We start from the raw sequence: 19,829 nt of genomic DNA, 5'->3' as shown, positions 1-19,829 counted from the left end.
GTGGGAAATGTTAAGTCGAGAGTTTTGAATTCAGAAGGATTCTTAATAAGGTTACAGCAAAAATCCTGTTTAAGTCAAAAAGAAAATAACAGACTTTGTAACACAAAGGTTTGAATCAAAGTCTGTCAGTGATGAAATAAGACCTATCAAGGGAAGACTGTCTTTTCTTTTTATTATTCCCCACACATACTCCACCCTAAACTGATTTTAGTTAAAAGGAAAAGGAGTGAATAATGAATAAAGAAAGACAGCACATTCATTTCAGGGTAATATCAGCGCTGGGCTGCTAGTACTCTTCAAGAATGTTAGGAGTGTTTCTTGTGCTAAATCTTCCATCTCTGAGACTGAGCTTTGTTACAGAATGAATAGCTGCCACATTATCTGATGGCCTTGAATTGTTCTCAGAGAAGACAAGGAATATTTAAAGTTCAGCAAGTCACAACACTTCAAGCAATACTTCAGTGGGAAGAGAGAAACACAAAATTGTATCAATTCAGCCTGGAAAGCGTGCATCTGAGTTAGCTACACGATGCTGAAGATTTCACTGACAAAAACATAGTACTAAAAATGCTTTGAGTAGCATACTTGTATTCATAGTCAAAGATTAGAGATGTTCAGGCTCAAAATAAAATTCCTTTAATTATGCAGTACATCCTGTTACAATTTGCATTAAAATTAATTAATTAGTTATATGATATTGCTCACATGATTTTGGAGCAGAACAAAAAACTTACACAAAGAATGTTCTTAACACCGTCTCCACATCTGCAACGAGTGATGAACGAAGAATATTACTAAAATAATCTACCTCTTGCAGGTAGAAAAGCTGTTATTCCAGATTTCCAGACAAGGAGCTGAGTAAGAGAGTGAATTCACTCAGGTCTGTGCATCACTAACTTTCTCAAGCTCAGTCTCAGAGGGTGCATAAATCTGTTGCAGAATGGAAGTGAATCTAAACCAAGCAGATTAAGTGACTTGATTTTGTAACAGAGAGAGGACTACAGTATCTTTCTTTCTCAGCCTAAACGTTATCAGAAGATTATTTTATCAGAAAATCATGTTACACCTCTTCAGGAGCTATACTTTTTGTCTACTGTGTTCCAGAGACAGAAGGTCAAATTTTGAAGTGTAAATCAGCACACCTGAACTGATTTAAAAAATGCAGTGCTCTATACAGCTGAGCATATCCAATGTTGTTCTTAGAATTTAAACTTTACAATGCTTGTGCTTTCAGGACATAAGCAAACTATCATTTCTGATGAACAATACTGTCTTTTATAGATTCCATAGACAGAAATAGCCCACCATTTATTAACAGAAGACACAACTAGCATGAAATATTTTTAGTTCTCCTTTCCTTCCAAGAGGGTGATCCTTGCAATCTGTCCAAAGACAAGGAAACTCATACATCTTGTACCTATACATAATAAGGATTTATATCTCCCTGATATCTCTGAAAGTAACAGTATGTCCTGGGTGACACACAAACAGTTTTTGTCCCATGCTCTTTAATTTTCTGCTTGCTTTATAAGGGATTCATAGTAATGAACTGAATCTGTTCTTTGCAAACTGTGGCAAGTAGTGACCTAGCAAACACACATTCAAATTTTCTATGTTTTTCTGTGTAACAAAATATTGTTTCAGAATTATGATAAGAATAGATGTCTCCCTCTGTCTAATTCTGTTGTCAAATATTTAATTCATTCCCTCTGTCTGATAAAAGCAAGATTCTTAAGTCAATGAAGATACTGAAGTGACAATGTTGTTTAACTCAGTGGTTGATTTTATTGGTTTTTCACTTTCCATGCAAAATTATGTCATTTGATTGCCTTACCCGTTTTCTTCAAAAGTAAATCTCTGCTTTATACTTTTCTAACATCTGCCTCACCTGCTATTATTTGTACTCATTTTAAGCCCCTGACTCCACTATGAAGCTCATCACAGGCACTTGCACCAGAATCCAATCATCAGCTGACTGAGGTGGAAGATGAAAAAATAGGACTTACAAATATTTGGAGAAGTATATTATATTATGCATGCCTAGCTGAAACTGGGAGAAGTCCTGTCTTCTGTTATTGTGATGAATCCAGGTTGAATCTAGTAGTGTACTCAGTTTTTTCTGCTTCCTTTCCCAATTACATATCAGCTGTGTGAGACGGCTCATTTTCTTCTGGGAAGAATTGCAGAAAGTATGTCCTGTAGTACACTGCAGCAATGTGGTGAATATTCTATTCATCTCCCTATGAAAAACAGGAAGAGTCAGATAGTTCTTTTAGCTAGGAACTCATATGTTGACTGTTGAGTCTACTCATTACTGAGCCTACTTTTTCAAAAGTTTGTCTGAGGTAAATGGAGCAAAAAAACCTGTATTTCAAGAAATTGAGCAATAGCTCAGGATTAACATAATGAATATATTTTTTTCCTATAAAGTGGAGCAATAGCTCAGGATTAACATAATGAATAATTTTTTTTTTTTTGCGTTTTACACATTTACACATTTCACAATTTTAGGAGGAAAAAGGGTATATTTTCATATTCTTCACTATATTTTCCATAATTGTTTTCTTCTTGTTTTTTTTTTCCACTCCTAGAGATAGTAAGGTCTTGTCATATAGTTGGTATATCTATTTCTCTGTCTAATTAACTATTTTCATTTTCTGTCATTTTCTATACATAGAAACATTTCTAAATTAAGGCTTCAAAACTTCTTTATAATGTTAAGTATTTGCCTGAAAACAAAAATTGAACAAACCATCTTCAGTCCCTTTGAAGGGCTATATCAATACATATGTGTACTTTTATACGTATATCAAATGAAAAATATACTACTGGACAAGTTTTATCTCAAATTTTAGCTATCACTGAGCCATTGACAAATTCTGCTCAGCTTCTGCCTACCCCATTAAGCAAATAAATCTCAAGTTTCTAAGTTCCTTGCAGTCAGCATACAAAAAAAACCCCAAAAAACAAACAAAACCCCCTGGAAATTACTATTATTACTCATAAGATGTCTTTAATCTTTCTCTTTGTTCCAAACAAAAGGGCAGAAAAGGTCTGCATTTGCTATGAACTCAGGAAAATTTCAGTTGCACTTCTCATGAAACTGAATTTATGAAACCCTAAGCTGTGGCTAGCACAGGTTTTTCCCACAAGAATTCTTCTTGTGTTTTATAAATAAAGATAAAGTTTGGATGTTATTGGAACAGTGTCCCAGAACTTGGACGGTGCAGGCCTGGCCAATCAGGCCTGGGGGAAGGCTTCTGACTGACCAATCTAGGTGACTTTTGAGAACTCTATATATGTGATGAAATCAAAACAATAAAGGTCATTCCTTCTTGCCACTGAGAACTGGTGTTTTCATTACTCTGCTAGCTGCTCAACAGCGACACTAAGCAACACATCTTAGCAAGGAAGAAGTGTGTTTCCTTGTTTAGATTTTCAAGTTCAGGGACTTATGGTCTTCTTTTTGTCTTCCCAGGCTGTTTAAATGTCTTAAACTGTGTAATGCTTAGGGCTTTCCACATGCACTTCTGGAGTCTGCCTTTCCTCCAAGCTTTCTATCCTTTCACACAAGTTGGTGTAGCTTTTCCAAAGCCTCTGTAATTTTAAAGTTTTTTCATGCTGTTGGTCTTGTGCTAATAATGGTATTGGCCTGCATTTGCAAACCCTGATGTTGTTGCATCAGTTTGCCATCAGTGAAAATATTGCCACAGGCTTGAGTATAGTGTCAACTTCCCCCTGACTTTTTCCTATCCCTTGATTTGCAGGTTTATAAAAAAATATGCATGAACCAAATTGATTTACCAGTCAGCATGACTAAACTTCATGAATTTTAACAAGGTCAATTGCAAGTTCCTACGCCTGGGTTGGGGCAATCCCAAGCACAGGCACAGGCTGGGAGGAGAATGGATCAAGACTAACCCTGGGGACAAGCTCAATATGACTCAGTAGTGTGTGCTTGTAGTCCAAAACCCCACCACATCCTGGGCTGCAGAAATAACCATGAAGGATTTTAGGCAGATCCTGGAAAAACCTTAAAGTTATTACAGAACATATTTTATGGGCAACCACTTGTTGGAGTGCAGAGTGGTCCAACAGGGAGACTTGCCTTGGAGCCCTATTGCATCTCTTCCTCATTGGCTACTGGGGTGAGCTTTTTTGCCCTTCTCCTTTGAATTTTGCCTATTCTTTAAAGTAATTTTTTGTTTGTTTTTGTTTTTTATTTTCTCTATCTTTCTCTCTCTCTCTTTTTACCCAATTTGTATTTCTATTTTCCCCCCAAAGAATTGCCTTTCCCATCAATTTATACCATAATCTATGGATCCAGGGAAGGAATATTATGCATAAAAGCCTTTGTCAATATCTTTTGTGCAAAAACTTGCAAAGACACTTCCATACCAAACACTTTTGGAGATCTTGTTGGACTTCTAATTCTCTCACATAATTCAAAGGGCATCTTGAGCACTTAATTTGGGACTGAGAACTCAATCAACCACAGCATGCATAGGTCAATTTAACATTTATAAGTTTTAAGACATCTTCCATAAGCTTATTATAGAAAAAAAACCAAAAGGCTGGACTTCAATCCTTGCCATGTTTGAAGTGTTACTTCATTCCTTTTTCACTGAAGATTAAATTAATCTAAATATTTCAAGGAAATATATCATTATTTTAGGCCTTTTAAAAAATGTTTCTACCTTCTCAAAAGGAATGCCTTGAGATAGCTCATGAAGAACAGGGTTTTGTTTTCCCTTATCTGAAGAAAAAAGGCTTAAACAAGAAGAAAATGAGATGTTGAGTTGGGTAGCAGTGGTAGCATATCCCTTGTTATTTTGTACCTTCACACGTGAAAAACCGAAGAAAGATAACTGACGTCTTTAAAAGACTGTTTAAAGTAGTGTAACTAAGGTAGGGCAAAGCAGGATCTGGAATATCAATGAATTCCAAAGCATTTTTAATGCCACTAGTTGCCACTTCTGAGAAAACACAACAAAATTAAAGGAGGAAGTCCCTCTGGTTTTAAGCTGTGAAATTTGTAAAAGTTAAATCTGTTTTTTGGAAAGAGAAAGAGAATCTTTCATCATGCCTATATTCTGTTTGTTCAGTGTGCAGGGACAACACATAAATTCCAGCTGGCAGTGATATTTTTATATTGTCCTGTAAATATCTGAAAAAAACGCTTTTCTGTATAATCAAGAGGTTATATTAATCCAATTCTTTTTCTAGGATTTATGCTAATTGTGTGAAATTGCCTGAAATCTACTTTTTTTTCAATTTTTTTTAATTATTAAATATAATTTATAAATAGGAACATGTTTTCATCAAGCATAAATAACAAAGCCAGAATACACTGAACTTCTTTTCCTACAAATACTTCCATGAATCATCTGACCCAACTGGTAAATGTGTTCTGTTGGAAAACATGGATCACATTCACCTCTGGATTCAGTAACTCAAATGTCAGCTTAATGAATCAAGTGTTTACACATTAGCAAGAGACCTAAGTTCCATGCTGGTGGAGTTGTGAGAATCATCTATGTTTCTTCCTGAAAAAACTTTTTACATTTGATCATCCCAATTGCTCTCCAGACTCCATTGGTGTGTATCTCTTTCCTAAACACAGACAATTTGTTCTTCTCCAGAAGAGGTGTCTCCCATCAACTCTGAACATATTCTATACTGGTAGTTTGGATGAATTCAGGCACCCAGGTGTTGACAAATGAACTAAACCCTTAAGTAAATCCCAACCTTTATGACACAAAGGACATCTTTATAGTGATATCAGTCAGAAACAACTAAGATGAAAATTGTGACCACATCAGTAAGACTACTTGGATGGTAGAATGTAAAAAATCATCATAGGTAACCCAAATTTCTACATTCTGTCAAAACCTGTTGTTTATTAAGATGTGTTCATCGTATTTTTAACAACAATATTCCATACTCCTTTAAAAATATGCTGTCAATAAGCATTAAGAATTATTTTAAACACTGAAATTAAAGCATTATTGGGATAAGATGAGAGTAATGTTCCAGCAATGTTCACAAATGTTATTCATCACAAATGTTTATCATTCTTGGGATAAGATGCAAGTAATGTTCCAGCAATGTTCACAAATGTGATTCATCACAAATGTTTATCATTCCAGCATAAAAAGACAAAAAGTGATGGCATCCTGCTCTGCAAGTGAAGAAGCAATGTGTACTATGAATTCTCTTTTCAGCTTTCAAAACTGGAACAGTGAACTGCAAAACTAAAATTCGAAGCAAACTCCTAAAATACTTTCAAAGAAAGCATTTTGTATTAGTGAGTTTCATATTCTGGTATCACCCACTTATCTATTTTTTTGCCAATGTAAATTGTATTGACACTTATTTTCTCTATCTTTGGGTGAAACTGACTTATGAATTTATTATATTGCATTACTAGGACTTTACTGCCAGGGCTCCTCATTTGGTTCCTCATTCTTCAGTCCTGTTCTCCTTGATCTGATATCTTACCATTAATTACTTGCAAGTTAGTTTTCTTTAGGATTTGGTTTCAGTTTTTTGCCTGAGTTATAGAGTTTGGGATTTTATTTTCTCCCAAATGTCCAGACTTTAATGAGGATAAACAGATGAGATAGGACTATTCCAAATAAGCTTCTGGAAGTTTACCATTGATAAAAATTGTCAGACATTTGAGTTCTCAGGGAAAAAGTTCTCTTTTTCACACAGGTAATGTACAGGCAGCAGTGTGATATTCTCTTTAAGCCAAATCACAGTGATTTTTTTGTAATGATTTACATCTTCCTAGATGACTCATAGTCACATTTTCCTCACTTTTTTTAATCAAGGAGTTTTTGTGTCTGTAAAAGTGGACTTTAAAAAAAATTGTGCCATTTTGCAACCTGGTGTGGGTGGAGGAATTTATTGAACCTCTCTGTAATCCTTCACTTTTACCAGCGTTTCTTTTATCTCTTTTCTCCATCTCTATTTTGATTTAATTTTTTTTCCTTCATATTCTGGTCACTATGACCATGCTGAAGTGTCCTATAGACAAAGCAAAGCTTCATGACACTTGAAAATTATAACTGCTTTAATTGGTATATAATTAATATTAGTTTACCTTGAAACTAAGTATAAGTTCCACATGATACAGTTGATCAGTGTGGGTCTTAGTCTTTAGTGACAGTACAGACTATGAAAACTGGAAGAACACTGTCATAATGCCATAGAAGGGAAATAAAGGGGGAAAAAATACATTTCTTCCATCAGAAATGTTGACTCATTGTAAGCTTACAATGAATAAGCGCAGTGGTATTTTCCACTGACTGCATGTTGTCCAAAGTGGAGTGTATATATACTACTGGTACAGCTGAAACTGCTTTAGATTCCAGGATGTGTGAGCTTCTAGCAAGGAAAAGGAAAGAGTAAAAATTCTTAAAAAAATTTTGTATTTTTCCTTTCTCTATAAAAACTGCTTTTCTTAGGTTTTAACCGAGTTTTTCTTTTTTTCTTCTTTTTTTTATTTTATGTGCACAGGATTATTTATTTTGAAAAGACAATGAACAGTTTAGTTGTGTTCCCTTGTCAAGGGATGTTGAACCACATGGTTTAAAAGAGAGACTGAAAAAATCATAAATAAGAAATTAATGAGAAAGTGAGATAATAGATTGAGAATTCAGCTCAAGATATCACAAAAATGAAAATATTTGAAACATAGACATCTAATACAGATTTTTCCTAGTCTTACATTCCTCCCTAGGCATTTTTATGACCCTCCTGGAGGCAGGATTTTGGGTTACACAAGCCTATGAAAATACCCTCATGGCATTTTTATACTCTTTTCCTGGATGTTGCTGTGCCTAGTGGTTTGAACAGATGATAAAGAAACACTCCTTTTGTGGTTTCACTCCTGTCATAGAAACTGACAGAATATGTAGCTTCATGTTCTGTACTATTTCAGTGGTAGCACTTACTGTAACTGTAACTAAAAATTGGAGCAGGAGTCCCTGTTAGAGAACAATCCACATCATCCTGAAATGGAAAAATTTATGTAATGTCTGATGCACCCAGAGGTGTCTGCTTCTTTCTATCAGTAATGGGAGAAGTTATCTCAAATTCAGTTTAATTTTAGACATTTAAAGCCATGGAAAACAATAATATAAAATCACAAAATCATTTAGGTTGGAAAACATCTCTAAGATCACCATGTCTAACTGCTAGCTCAACACTACCAAGTCCACCAATAAACTCTAAGTGCCACAGCTGCAAATTTTTTAAATGCTTTTAGGGATGCAGATTCCACCATTTCCATGCACAGCTTGTTCTATTGCTTGATAATCCTTTCAGCGAAGAAACTTTTCCCTAGTATCCAATCTAAACACTACCTGGTGCAACTTGAGGCCATTTGCTCTTGTCCTATCAGTTGTTACCTGGCAGAAGAGGCCAAACTCTACTCAGAGCAGGGTCAGATGGAGTACATTGCCCAGGACCTCATTCAGTTTCCTTCTGAATATCTCCACAATGGAGACCCCAAAATCTCATAGGGAAACCTCTTCCTGTGTTTGACCACTCTCACAATAAAAGAGGAACTTTCGTATGTTCAACTAGAATTTCCTCCATTTCTGCCTATTGCTTCTCATCCTGTCACTGGGCTCTACTAAGAAAAGTTTGTTTGAAATCATGTAAGTATAATGGGTTGAATAAAAATGTACATGAAACTGCAGACTTGGCCAGAGGTATATGTGTAGCTCTTTCAAGCAGGATATGATGAAGTTGTTCAAATAAGGAACTGTCAAATGTCTGGACAGCTTTCTTTCAATGATACTATAATGAAATTTCTCTTCTGTCTGGTTTGGGATAAGCATTGGTCTTCGTGCAAAACATTGTAAACAACAGAAATAATTTTCTTGGAAGTTTAATACTGGAAAATAATACTTGTATTTTAGATGCAGTACTGAGGTAGAAAAAAAAAAATTCACATCCAAGTTAAAGGGAGTTAGTTACTTTTTTTTATAAAAACTTAGAGACACATGAATTTTTTAGCAGTCAGAACGGAGCAATCAAGAATGGTGCACTTCATGCTAAAAACCACAAAAATTTAAATATTCTACAAGTTGAAAACTTTCTGGTAATAAGGACTTGAACACAGAGAGCACACAAGTGTTGTTATTTACAGAAGACGACTTACTGAGAATGTGCTCATATAATTCATTTTCATTAGTATTTGATTGTAGAAACAGATCCAAAATTTAAAACAGACAATAGGAAAAATTCTTATTTTGTTTTTTTTTAATACACGTGTCTATATACATAGGTTTGCCTTCTATCCATTATGCTTTCAGGGTTAAAAAATCTGTGCTTAAGAATTATATATATGTTTTAATGACACGTGGCCATTTGCGCAAAATCAAACAAGCAGAATTTAGACCCTATTGTATTAGAACGTAATGTTCTGTGATCTAGTACACTGACAGCTACAAAATCTCCAGTCATCATTTAAGTCTAAAAAAAGAAATTAGAAGTATCACTCATCTTGAGAAAAGGGAAGAAAAATAGAGAGAATATTCTCTCAAATCTCAGGAAAAGCTTTAGTGAAGTGTCTCCTCAGTCCTTCCCTAGCAAATGAATAAAAAATTATCTCTGTGTGTACATGCATTAAATATTAGTGTGTAATTTCCACTATGTATCAAGGAAAGAGGAAACTGCTGGGTGAAGTGTCTAAGTCAATATCCATCATATTTGAGAAGTTTTGTCAGGCTGGTGAAGGTACCACTGACTGGAAAAGGGAAAATGTAACCCTCCTTTTTAAAAGGGGTAAAAAGGAAGACCTGGAAGAACAACAGGCCAGTCAGTCTCACCTTGGTGCATGGAAGGATGATGGGGAAAATCCTCCTGGATGTATGCTAAAGCACATGGAAAATAAGGAGGTGACAGATGGCAGGGAACATATCATCACTAAGGGCTTTCTGTAATGCAGTTACAGCACTGGTGAATAAGGAAAGAATAACTGACATAACCTGCCTGGATTTGTGCAGAGCATTGACACTATCCCGCATCATATCCTTGTTTCTTTACCGGACAGACACGGATTTGATAGATTTCAGTGGACAAGGAAATGGCTGGATGGTCACACTCAAAGGGTTGTGGTGAGCGGCTTGACATCCAAGTGGAGACCTGCAACAAATGGTGCTCCTCAGGAGCTGGAATTGGGACTGGCACTGTTTAATACCTTAGTCAGAGACCTGCAGAGTAGGATTGTCTGCACCCTTGGCAACTTTGCTGAGAACATCAATTTGTGTGGTAGGGTTGGCACACTGGAGGGAAGAGATGGCATCCAGAAGCACCTTGACATGCTTGAGGGGTGAGCCCATGGGAGCCTCATGAAGTTCAACAAGGCCAGGTTCAAGGTCCTCTGCATGGGTGAGGGTAATCCCAACAAAAAATACAGGCTGGACAAAGAATGGATTGAGAGCAGCCCTGAGGAGAGAGACTTGCGGCTGTTGGTGGATGAGAAACTTGACACAATATGACACTGTGAACTCTCAGCTGAGAATGCCAATAATATCCTGGAATACATCAAAAGAAGCATGGCCAGCAGGTTAAGGAAGGTGACTCTCCCCCTCTACTCCCCTCTCAGCAGGGAGACTGCAGACATCTCTTTGGCCTCCTGCATGAGAAGGACACAGACCTGTTGGAGTGAGTCCAGAGGAGGGCCACAAACATGATTAGAAGGGTGGAGCACCTTTTCTATGAGAGAGCTGGGGCTGTTCAGCTTGGAGAAGAAAAAGCTATGGGTAGATCTTACAGGACTTTCCATTACCTGAAGGAGGACTACAAAAAAGCTGGAGAGGACCTTTTTTACAAGGGCATGTAGTGATAGGACAAGGAGTAATGGCTCTAAACAAAAAGAGGGTAAGGGTAGATTAGCTCTAAGCATCAAATTCTGTACTGGGAGGTGGGAGAGACACCGGAACAAGTAAACTAAGGAAGTTGTAGATGCCTCATCCCTGGCAATATTCAAGGCCAGGCTGGATGGGACTGATAAACTGATCTTGTGGATGCTATCTCTCCTTATGAAGGGGAGGGTTCTAACTACATGATGTTTAAGATCCCTTCCAAACAAAGCCATTCTATAATCCTATGATTCCATTATTTCTTAGTAGTCTTCAATTAATTTGTGCTGTTTGCTTTGTTCTGACATTGAAAATTATAATTTTGACTAATAATGACATTTTATTAGAATGAATTATTCTGGTTGCGAAAATTCATTACTATTAAATGAACTAGCAGAAATAGGTTGGATATTTAGGATTTTCAGTCACAGTGTAAAAATTACCTATCTTTAGTTAGTCAAATCAGTAAGTAATAAAGCATATAATTGCCCCAATTTAGCAGCTATCTAATTTGAACTGTTTCTTTGAAGGATGTAACTGAAAAAAATTATTCGTTTAGAGTATCTTGTAAAAAAACCCCAACACATTACAGAAAACCTAGGAGACCTGTGAAATGGGAGAGGAACAAATTATTATATATCTATTTTAAAAATACCCACCTCATACAGTTGATTCAAGGCAATTTATTTTTTTTTAACTTTTAAAAGAAATATTATTTTGTAGTGTAAACCAGTTGAATTGAATGAATAATTTTAGTCCACATTAAGGACCCTTCTTTAAGTATGTATTTAAGAGCAAAATTACAAAGATACAAGAAGGCAATGAGATCCTTTAGAAAGGAAGATAGACATCTATAAGCACCTACAATCTCCACCTTTAGCACAGAGGTTTCTTCATTTATCAGTCCTTTCTTTTCCAGTGGCATTACCATGTGGCTTCCATCCCAGGATTCTGCTTTGCCATTAGCAACCTCTGCAGTGATGTATGGGCAGATGGATGGCTTTCCAAAAGTCACACAGAATGGCTGAGGCTAGAAGTCACTCCTAAGATTGTCAAGTCCCATTTTCCAGAGTAGAAGCATTTTATTGGGTTTGTGCAGAAAGTTCTGTGAGTGGAGTGGCTACAGATGTATCTTCTGTGAGAAGCTAATAGAAATTTCCCCTATGACCAATAGTCAATACCAGAATTCAAAAAACCTTGACTTAAAAAGGTAACTAAATTTTGTGTTGAAGTCTTTGCCTTCTCAAACTATTCATGTTGAAATCTACCCACTGACATGCGTCTCCTCTATACTAAAGTAGTGAGTCTCAATCCACTTATTTTTATTAGTTTCTGAGTGGATTGTACCATAAGCTAAATTGCGAGCTATGAGCTGAGATTGTCTTTTCAGGCTTTTAGCTCTGAGATAGCCTGTGTAAAGTAAATCCAAAATGACAAGTAAATCCAAAAGAGGACAATTAAGCCTGTAGATTGATCATCGATGTCTTCCTAACTGATGGACCAGAGATCCCAAATTCTCACAAAGACCTTATCAAGCTGTCAGGATTTTGCATGTGAAAATGCCTCAATATTTGGTTATTTCACTACTGTGATGTTTTATTTCTTATTTCCTTGTCTCATTCGCTATTCTCTGTCCACTTTCACCATTAAGAAAGAAGTGTAAAGATAATTTATTTTCTGATAACTTTATTTTTTTATGTACTCAATAAGGTTTGCAATCTGGACACAGTATAGAGATTCATCTAGATTTAATTGTTTATGATTTAGTGGTTTAATGGTCTTGTGGTACTTATGGTACTTTTTCAAATGCATTGGAAGCTTTTGTTATCATCAATCATGGTGTTTCACTGTTTGCTGTGAAGGTTCTATGGTGAAATGTCAGAACTGTGTCATTTCTTCCATTTAGTTCCCCATAAAGAAATGTTAGATGGAAAAGATATACAAAATCATACCTATTTTTTCATTTCACAGGTTTCCAGGAAATCGGTTTTCTACTTTTGTAACTGGTATGTAAAGCAGTTGTTAAAAGAGTAAGCAGCAGACAGCTGATGCTTTCTCCTTTCATATTTTAATGGGTTGACCATTCTGTAACTATGCAGTGATGTGGTACTTTTTTTGAGAACACTTGCTCAACATTTTTCAGTAGTTGGTTCATTTTTTTTTTTGGTCATCCTGGCATAATAGTTACATATTTCTGCTTGGATGCAGGCTTTATAATACTGTTTCATCTTGCCTGCTCAATCACCATAATATGTTGAACATGAGCCAGTCTTGAAATTATCTTGAAAAGTGGTTCAGATATAAAAAGTGATGAAGGACAGCTAAGAAAATATATTGTATAAGTCATTCAAAAACTGAAGTTTTGATTCAGAAATTCTAAGTATAATTTAGGGTGATTGTGGAAACCATATACATATTCCTTTCTTTTATGAAAATCAAAATCACTGTTAATGTTTTAATCAATGTACCAGATGGTATTTAATACTTTTGGGATGATATAATATGTAAAGCTTTTATAGGATATTCTTGAGTGGACTTCAAAAGTACAGTATTCAAGCAGTGAATGTCCTTTATTTTTTGTGACTGGACTGGTATGGAGTTTAATTTGGTTGAGTGTAGTCAGCTCTAAGTCATGCTAGGATGTACCTTATTAAGCATATGGTCTGTTAGCACCCTTTTTACCTTGTACTTTGTATATTTTTTTAAAATGTTTTGGCATTTAGTGTTTGGAAAGTCCCTTGTTTTCTAATACCAGATGTCTTCATTCTGTGGTTAATCCAGCCGAAGGACTTATGGTGTCATGGGATTTGGGTGTTTTAAGGGATGTGTCATGCATAGGAGACAGGAGTTTTATGAGTTTCTGCCATTTCCTTAGGCTTCTAGCAGCAGGCAGTAACTTTATTAGGGTGGCTAGCACACCAAGACTCGGTCTCGTTTGCAAAGTTCTTTGATAATGGCTGATTAGTCTAATATGATATAAATTACCATTTATTAGACACAGAAAATGACAGACATAAAAACTTAGGACAAACTTACACAGGAATAGCATAATTGCAAGCCTACAGATAGCTAAAATTGCAATTATGGAATAAAATGATTGCAAACTATGAATAGCTATATTGAAATTATGGAAAGGTACCTATTCTTATTAATAGCTAACAAGAATAATATAACTTAGGAAACAGTGTATCTTACCAGCCAATTGGTGGTGAAATATACTTCAGAATTCTTCCACTCAATTCCCAGGAAAGTAACCACAGAGTCTGTGTCCAGACTCTGGGGAGAAGCTCTTCACACATCCTCAGAGTGTGCATAGGAAACCTCTGCCTCTGGGATATTTTCATGAGATTTTATAGTTGTAAAAGAGTGCTTTTTGGTCACGTACTTATTTCTGTGTTTCTCTTTTCACAATCTCTCTCCATAACAAAATATGAACTCAAGGTTAGAGGTCTCAGCCCTTCAGGCACCACGAGATAACCTCCTGCTGGGCTTCTGACCCCACCAGAGTTATCTGTGTTCTACCATGAAGCAGAACAAGAGAGGGGAGGGGGAGGCCTCCCCTCCCCTACTCCATTGTGCCACAGGATGTAGTGAGAAAGTTATTTTTCATTAGGTTAGCTGGTTAATCGTTGCAGAATTTTGATCAACACCAAATGCCAATCCCAATGGAAAATGGGACTCTGCACGATGTAACATTAGGTGATCCTCATCAGCTCTTGGGCTGCAGGTGAATTTTGTATAAAAGTTTAATGTTGTTACCTTTTCCAAAGTATTTCAAAATAAACATATATGTTTTCTCACACTTTTTATACTTAAATATTTAGATTGTTCTGCTTCTGATATAGAGAAAATGCATGAAAAAAATGTGGAAGGCATGTCAATAATACATATCTTTAGTACATGTAAATTTCACTCAGTGTTATAAAATATTTCCTTTTGATTTATGAATGTTTTATGTCTCGTACTTGAAATAACAAGCTCCTCTTTCTACTTTTGAGTGAATTGTAATATTACAGCATGAGATACTTTTAAGAACAATTTTGCTAAGACATTTGGAATAAAATTAATTTTTTTAAAAGTTAAAAATATATCCAAACATAGCCCAGAAGGATTAATTACATAGTCAGATTGCTTTAACTGTGTTCCAGCTTTTTATAAAAGCTTGAAGATAGGGATTTTTAAAACATTTTTCCTAGAAGTTTTTTAAGTTTCTTTGAATTTTTTAATCCCAGATATATTTTCAAAATCTCTTTTTATATTCAGAATTCTAGTGATTAAGTTAAAACTTAAAAACCAAAATCATAGACATTCAGTGCTATAAAAAAATAATTTTAAGTTCAAGATTTACAGACTTTTAAGAATAAGAAAATTTAAATAATAATTGTAGCCAAGTTATTAAAATCAGATTTTTGTCTTTTGCAATAGTAAAATTTTGATGACTGCTTTGCTCTTGACATCAACCCACCAGCCATTTCCCAAAATGAGAATTCTCAACTGATCAGTGAAGAGTAGCAGCTGAAGTAGACAGGAGAGGAAATAAAAGAATCAATTATGTCTAATCATGCCCTTAATAAGATCCTCATCCTGCAATGAGAATAATGTGAACTGATTTCTGACTCCACATGCCTGGAGTGTTTCTGTGTAAATGAAGATTTCAGGCCTTGTAATTTTCAAAGCTGGACTGTAATTCAATCTCAGTTTCATTTGCACACAGTCTGTTCCTTCTCAGCATCAAGAGATGTCTGAGATTTTAGAGGCTGAATAAATATGATTAGGAGCAGTAATAAACACATGTAAGTGCTGTAGATTAAATTGCTTTGATAAAGCAAAATCTCTACAGATATTTTTATTCTTGATTTTTTAAGAGATTTCTTACGGATGTGACAGTAAAGTGTAGCAAAATTGTCTCTGGGACAGGTACTTTGCTTTTATTTAATTATATATAACTCACTATATTACAGCTGAAGCCTGAAACTTGGACCCAGAAATGCTAATGTAGTATTGATATATAGAATTAGTACATCTAAGTTTTCATTTGTGGTTTTCTTTATATTTAAGCATTTTTCAATGATAGAAAACTTTTGTGGCCAAATTGTCTTAGTTAGCAACAGTCAATTATATTTAACATTTAATCACGCTATATTTTCATAGATGCTAGTAAGAGCAGGACTAAAATTATATTAATCCTTTACAGTTTAACTTAAATACCTCTAAGAGTAGCCAAATACTTCTCTAGACTTCTTTTTCATTCTTCAGAAAGTTGTTTGCTTTCTGTTACCTAGAGAATAACTGAGGATATAAACTAATGGCTAATTAAGATCTGTTTAATCTTTTTTCTTGAGTTCTAATTGAAATGCCAGAAAAATATCAGACAACCTACATCCTACTTTTAAACTGGAGTGTGTTTTGCTAATAGCCTAAAAGTTGATTGAGTGTAGACTTATGACGACGAAGATTTAGTAAATGCCACAGAATGTTCAGACACAAAATACGTGGGAATAGAAGAGATTTAATAAATCAAGTCTAAAGCCAAAAAACGAGATGGTAGAAGAGAAGTGAGTGCATGTACAGCAGTCAGAATTGCCAGCTGCTTTTTAGAGTGTCTTTGAAGACACTTTCTGATTATTTTTATATTTTACTTATGAAAGTGAAGAGAGCGTTTTGGCCCCTGGTAATTTTTCTGGATTAAAATGGAAAAGTTTTAAACAACCTGTTACAATGTCTGTGTGTAGCTAATGATTACAATTGCCACACTTTTTGAAAGTATTTTATTAAATATTGATTGGAATCTCTATGGAATAACATCATCAGGATAGAAAGACTCCTGTGTTTTGGATTTATGTCACGGTACACCACTACCTACACTGACTAGTCAGTGTTTTTGCTGTATCTTAAATCAGAAATGTAAGAGAAGAATAGTGGCAGAGTGAAAAGAAGTGCCATTAATTCCAGCCAGACACAGATTTTGGCTTGACTAGCCATTTGGGAAGGTAGTTAAGTGACCAGTATGAACAGCAAATTATTTGCTTAGCAATTGCCAAGCCAGGCCTCTAATTTATTTGCCCTGAATGCACCTTGTTAGTAAAGAATATCATGTTTTACATTGCTTAGGGACTCATAACTCTCAGTAGAACCGGTAAAATATGAACAACAGTATACATAAAATCATCCAGTTGCTCATTCTCAAACACTAAAAGAACCAGCTACAAGGATAAAGGAATAAATTTTAGTTTTCTTGTGCAGTCACTGTGTATCTTCCCTGAGAGCAGATTAGGAATGCTTCGCCAACTCCCTGAAAACCTATTTGCGTAAATCACATCTAAATGCAACGTTGTGATACAATTCAGACACTGTCTTAGAACAGAGGAGCTCCACATCTCTTCAAGGCTACAGTTTGAAGTGTGAGGATAACAGTGGGAATACAAAATTCATAATTATGGAGAGAAAAGAACAACCACCTCAAGCAATTAGGTCTCATTTCACTCCTGAGTTGCCTTTCATGTTGTCATGTATTTCAGTTTTGAACATTTATTCCATAGATTCCTGGAGATGTTTTCTGTACCCTTCCCACATCCATCCAGTATGAATTGCCAGAGCTTGCCAAACACGTCCATAAAATGTGTCATGCAATGTGCAACTGGTGGCTGCTTGCTTGTGACAGAATTGCTGCTCCATTTGACATAATTCATCATATTGATCTGTGCTGAACAGAAAGACAATTTAGATTACTAGTGGAAAAATGGTGAAGTCAAGATATTTGAAAGCATCTCATTGAAGAGTTTAGGCACACTTTATGGCTTTTTTATTGCATTTTGAAGCCCATCACCCAATTCTGAAGGAAAATCTATCTAATTTAGTTTAATAAATGTAACCTGAACAAAGAGTCTAGATTAGCTGACTTCTTGCACTTAACTAGATGGGGATTTCTCTTTCATGGTTAGCATTTTTCTCAATATTTCTGTAGCCCAAGCAACTTTTCCTCTTCCAAACAATTCCCAGGAATGATTTGAATGATAGTACAGGCCAGCAACTGGTCTCAGTCAGCGGTATAGATGAGACCATGCTATCATGTAAGAAGCAAATTTAGCCTTACAGACATGGGCCATAATGTAGCAGTTGGACTGAAGATCAGAGAACAGTTCAGCCTGATTTTATTTAAAAATATTAATTTAAACAAGCTGAGTAATACCTAAGTGTTTAGGTCAGCACTTCACTATCTACACTCCTATTCAGATTTGGAAGGTTAAAAATGTGACACTAGCTTTGGAATGTAGCTGTCAGGTTAAGACTTCTGACAAATGAACACAGTGAGTTTGCCTCTTGTGAATTTCTTTGCTCCCTTCCTATATAGCTACCAGCCTGTTTGTGTTGAAACAGTTTACTATATTGCTTATAAATATTTTATTGATTTATTTAGAAATTGAACATAATACAGTAATATATGCCTATAAAACAACACCTTAATGTGTTGGGTCTTTCAGTGTAACTATTTGACAGTAAGTACCATAGGAATACCTCTTGTTCAGCTTCTGATTTTACCTGTTGAGCTGAGACTTCCATCTCTGTATTTCCTGTGTATTTCCTCTCTTTACAAACAAATGGATTTCAATGCCTAAATTCTGTTTAGTGAAAGTGTGATGGTCTTGAGGTGACTCAACAGTGGCTACTAATGGCTCTGGAACATAGAATTCACTTCTGCTGTCAGACAGGCTTCTGCAATTCAGAGAAGGCTGTGGACATACCTGGATAATTGAGATGATGTTACACAAAGAGCAAAATCACAGCAGTGCAGTATTCCGTGATGTCTAAAAAATTCTACAAGCCCCTTTTTTTTTTTTTTTTTTTTTTTTTATTTTCAGCTGACACCAGATGCATCTCATTTTATTTTCAAAACCTGTACTGAATCGAGAATGTAGCAGAAGCTGTTTTCCTTGCTTGCAACAATGGTCATGTACATTCTAGGAATGAATGTTCTTCTTCAAGTGTTGCCTTCCCATTACTACAAACTGCAGAATTAACAACAATTCATGCCCAAAAAGTATGTTGCTCACACTTCCAAAAACTTCTACACTCTTCCAAATCTAAGACTATAGTTTAAATCCTGCAGAATGTTGCACCCTTGCTCAAAATCTTTCAGCTTAAAGTCTTGCTCTTAGAATCTGCTGTGGTCAAAATCTAATTCCTGAATCTTCCCCTAGTCCTAAATTTAACAGTGTACTTAAGGAAATAGTAAACTTTTAATTGTGGCAAGAAAATTGTTCATTTAAACTAGATGGGCCACTACATTACCAGATATCTACTTAGCATTTTGACTGCAGTTCTTTTCAAACAATGCATCATTTTTATTGAACAATTCTGATATGCCAGATATATGGCAAAATGTTGCTTCATTCCTATAGTTTATTTAAAAATCTCTTAAAAAACAAACAGAAAAAAAACAAAGCAAAACTCAAAAAGCCTACTCTACTGTTAGGACTTGGTATCACTATTGAGAAGTTAAAGGATTCCACCATGAAAAATTTGAAGAAGGAATTGAAGATCAAAATTTATACTATTTATAATTTGAAAACTTTACATCCACACTAAAGTGGATATATGCCTTCAATCTTTACTAACTAAAGTTAGTACAGATTGAAGGCATATATCTCTACAGCAAGAGAAAGGCATATGTCTATGTCCACTGATAGTTCGTCAGTCCTGTAATTTCTGTCATTGTCCTTCTGTAGTATTTAACATGAAATGTAAAAAATGTGGACCTTTTCAAAGTACAATGAAAACTTACTAAAAATAAATAAAGTTCTAGCTGAATTATGTTCTTATTTATAATGTACCTTAAGCCTTGAGCTCTTATTGGCTCTCATTTTACCCGTCCAGAACATACAGATGTTTTTTTTACAGATTGCATACAATGCAGTGAATTGAATTTTTATTGGATATTACTTGAAATTG

This window comes from Lichenostomus cassidix, chromosome 1 (assembly GCF_008360975.1).
Source record: "Lichenostomus cassidix isolate B80296 chromosome 1, HeHo_3.0, whole genome shotgun sequence".
NCBI lineage: Eukaryota > Metazoa > Chordata > Aves > Passeriformes > Meliphagidae > Lichenostomus > Lichenostomus cassidix.
This window is presented reverse-complemented; position numbering follows the sequence as displayed.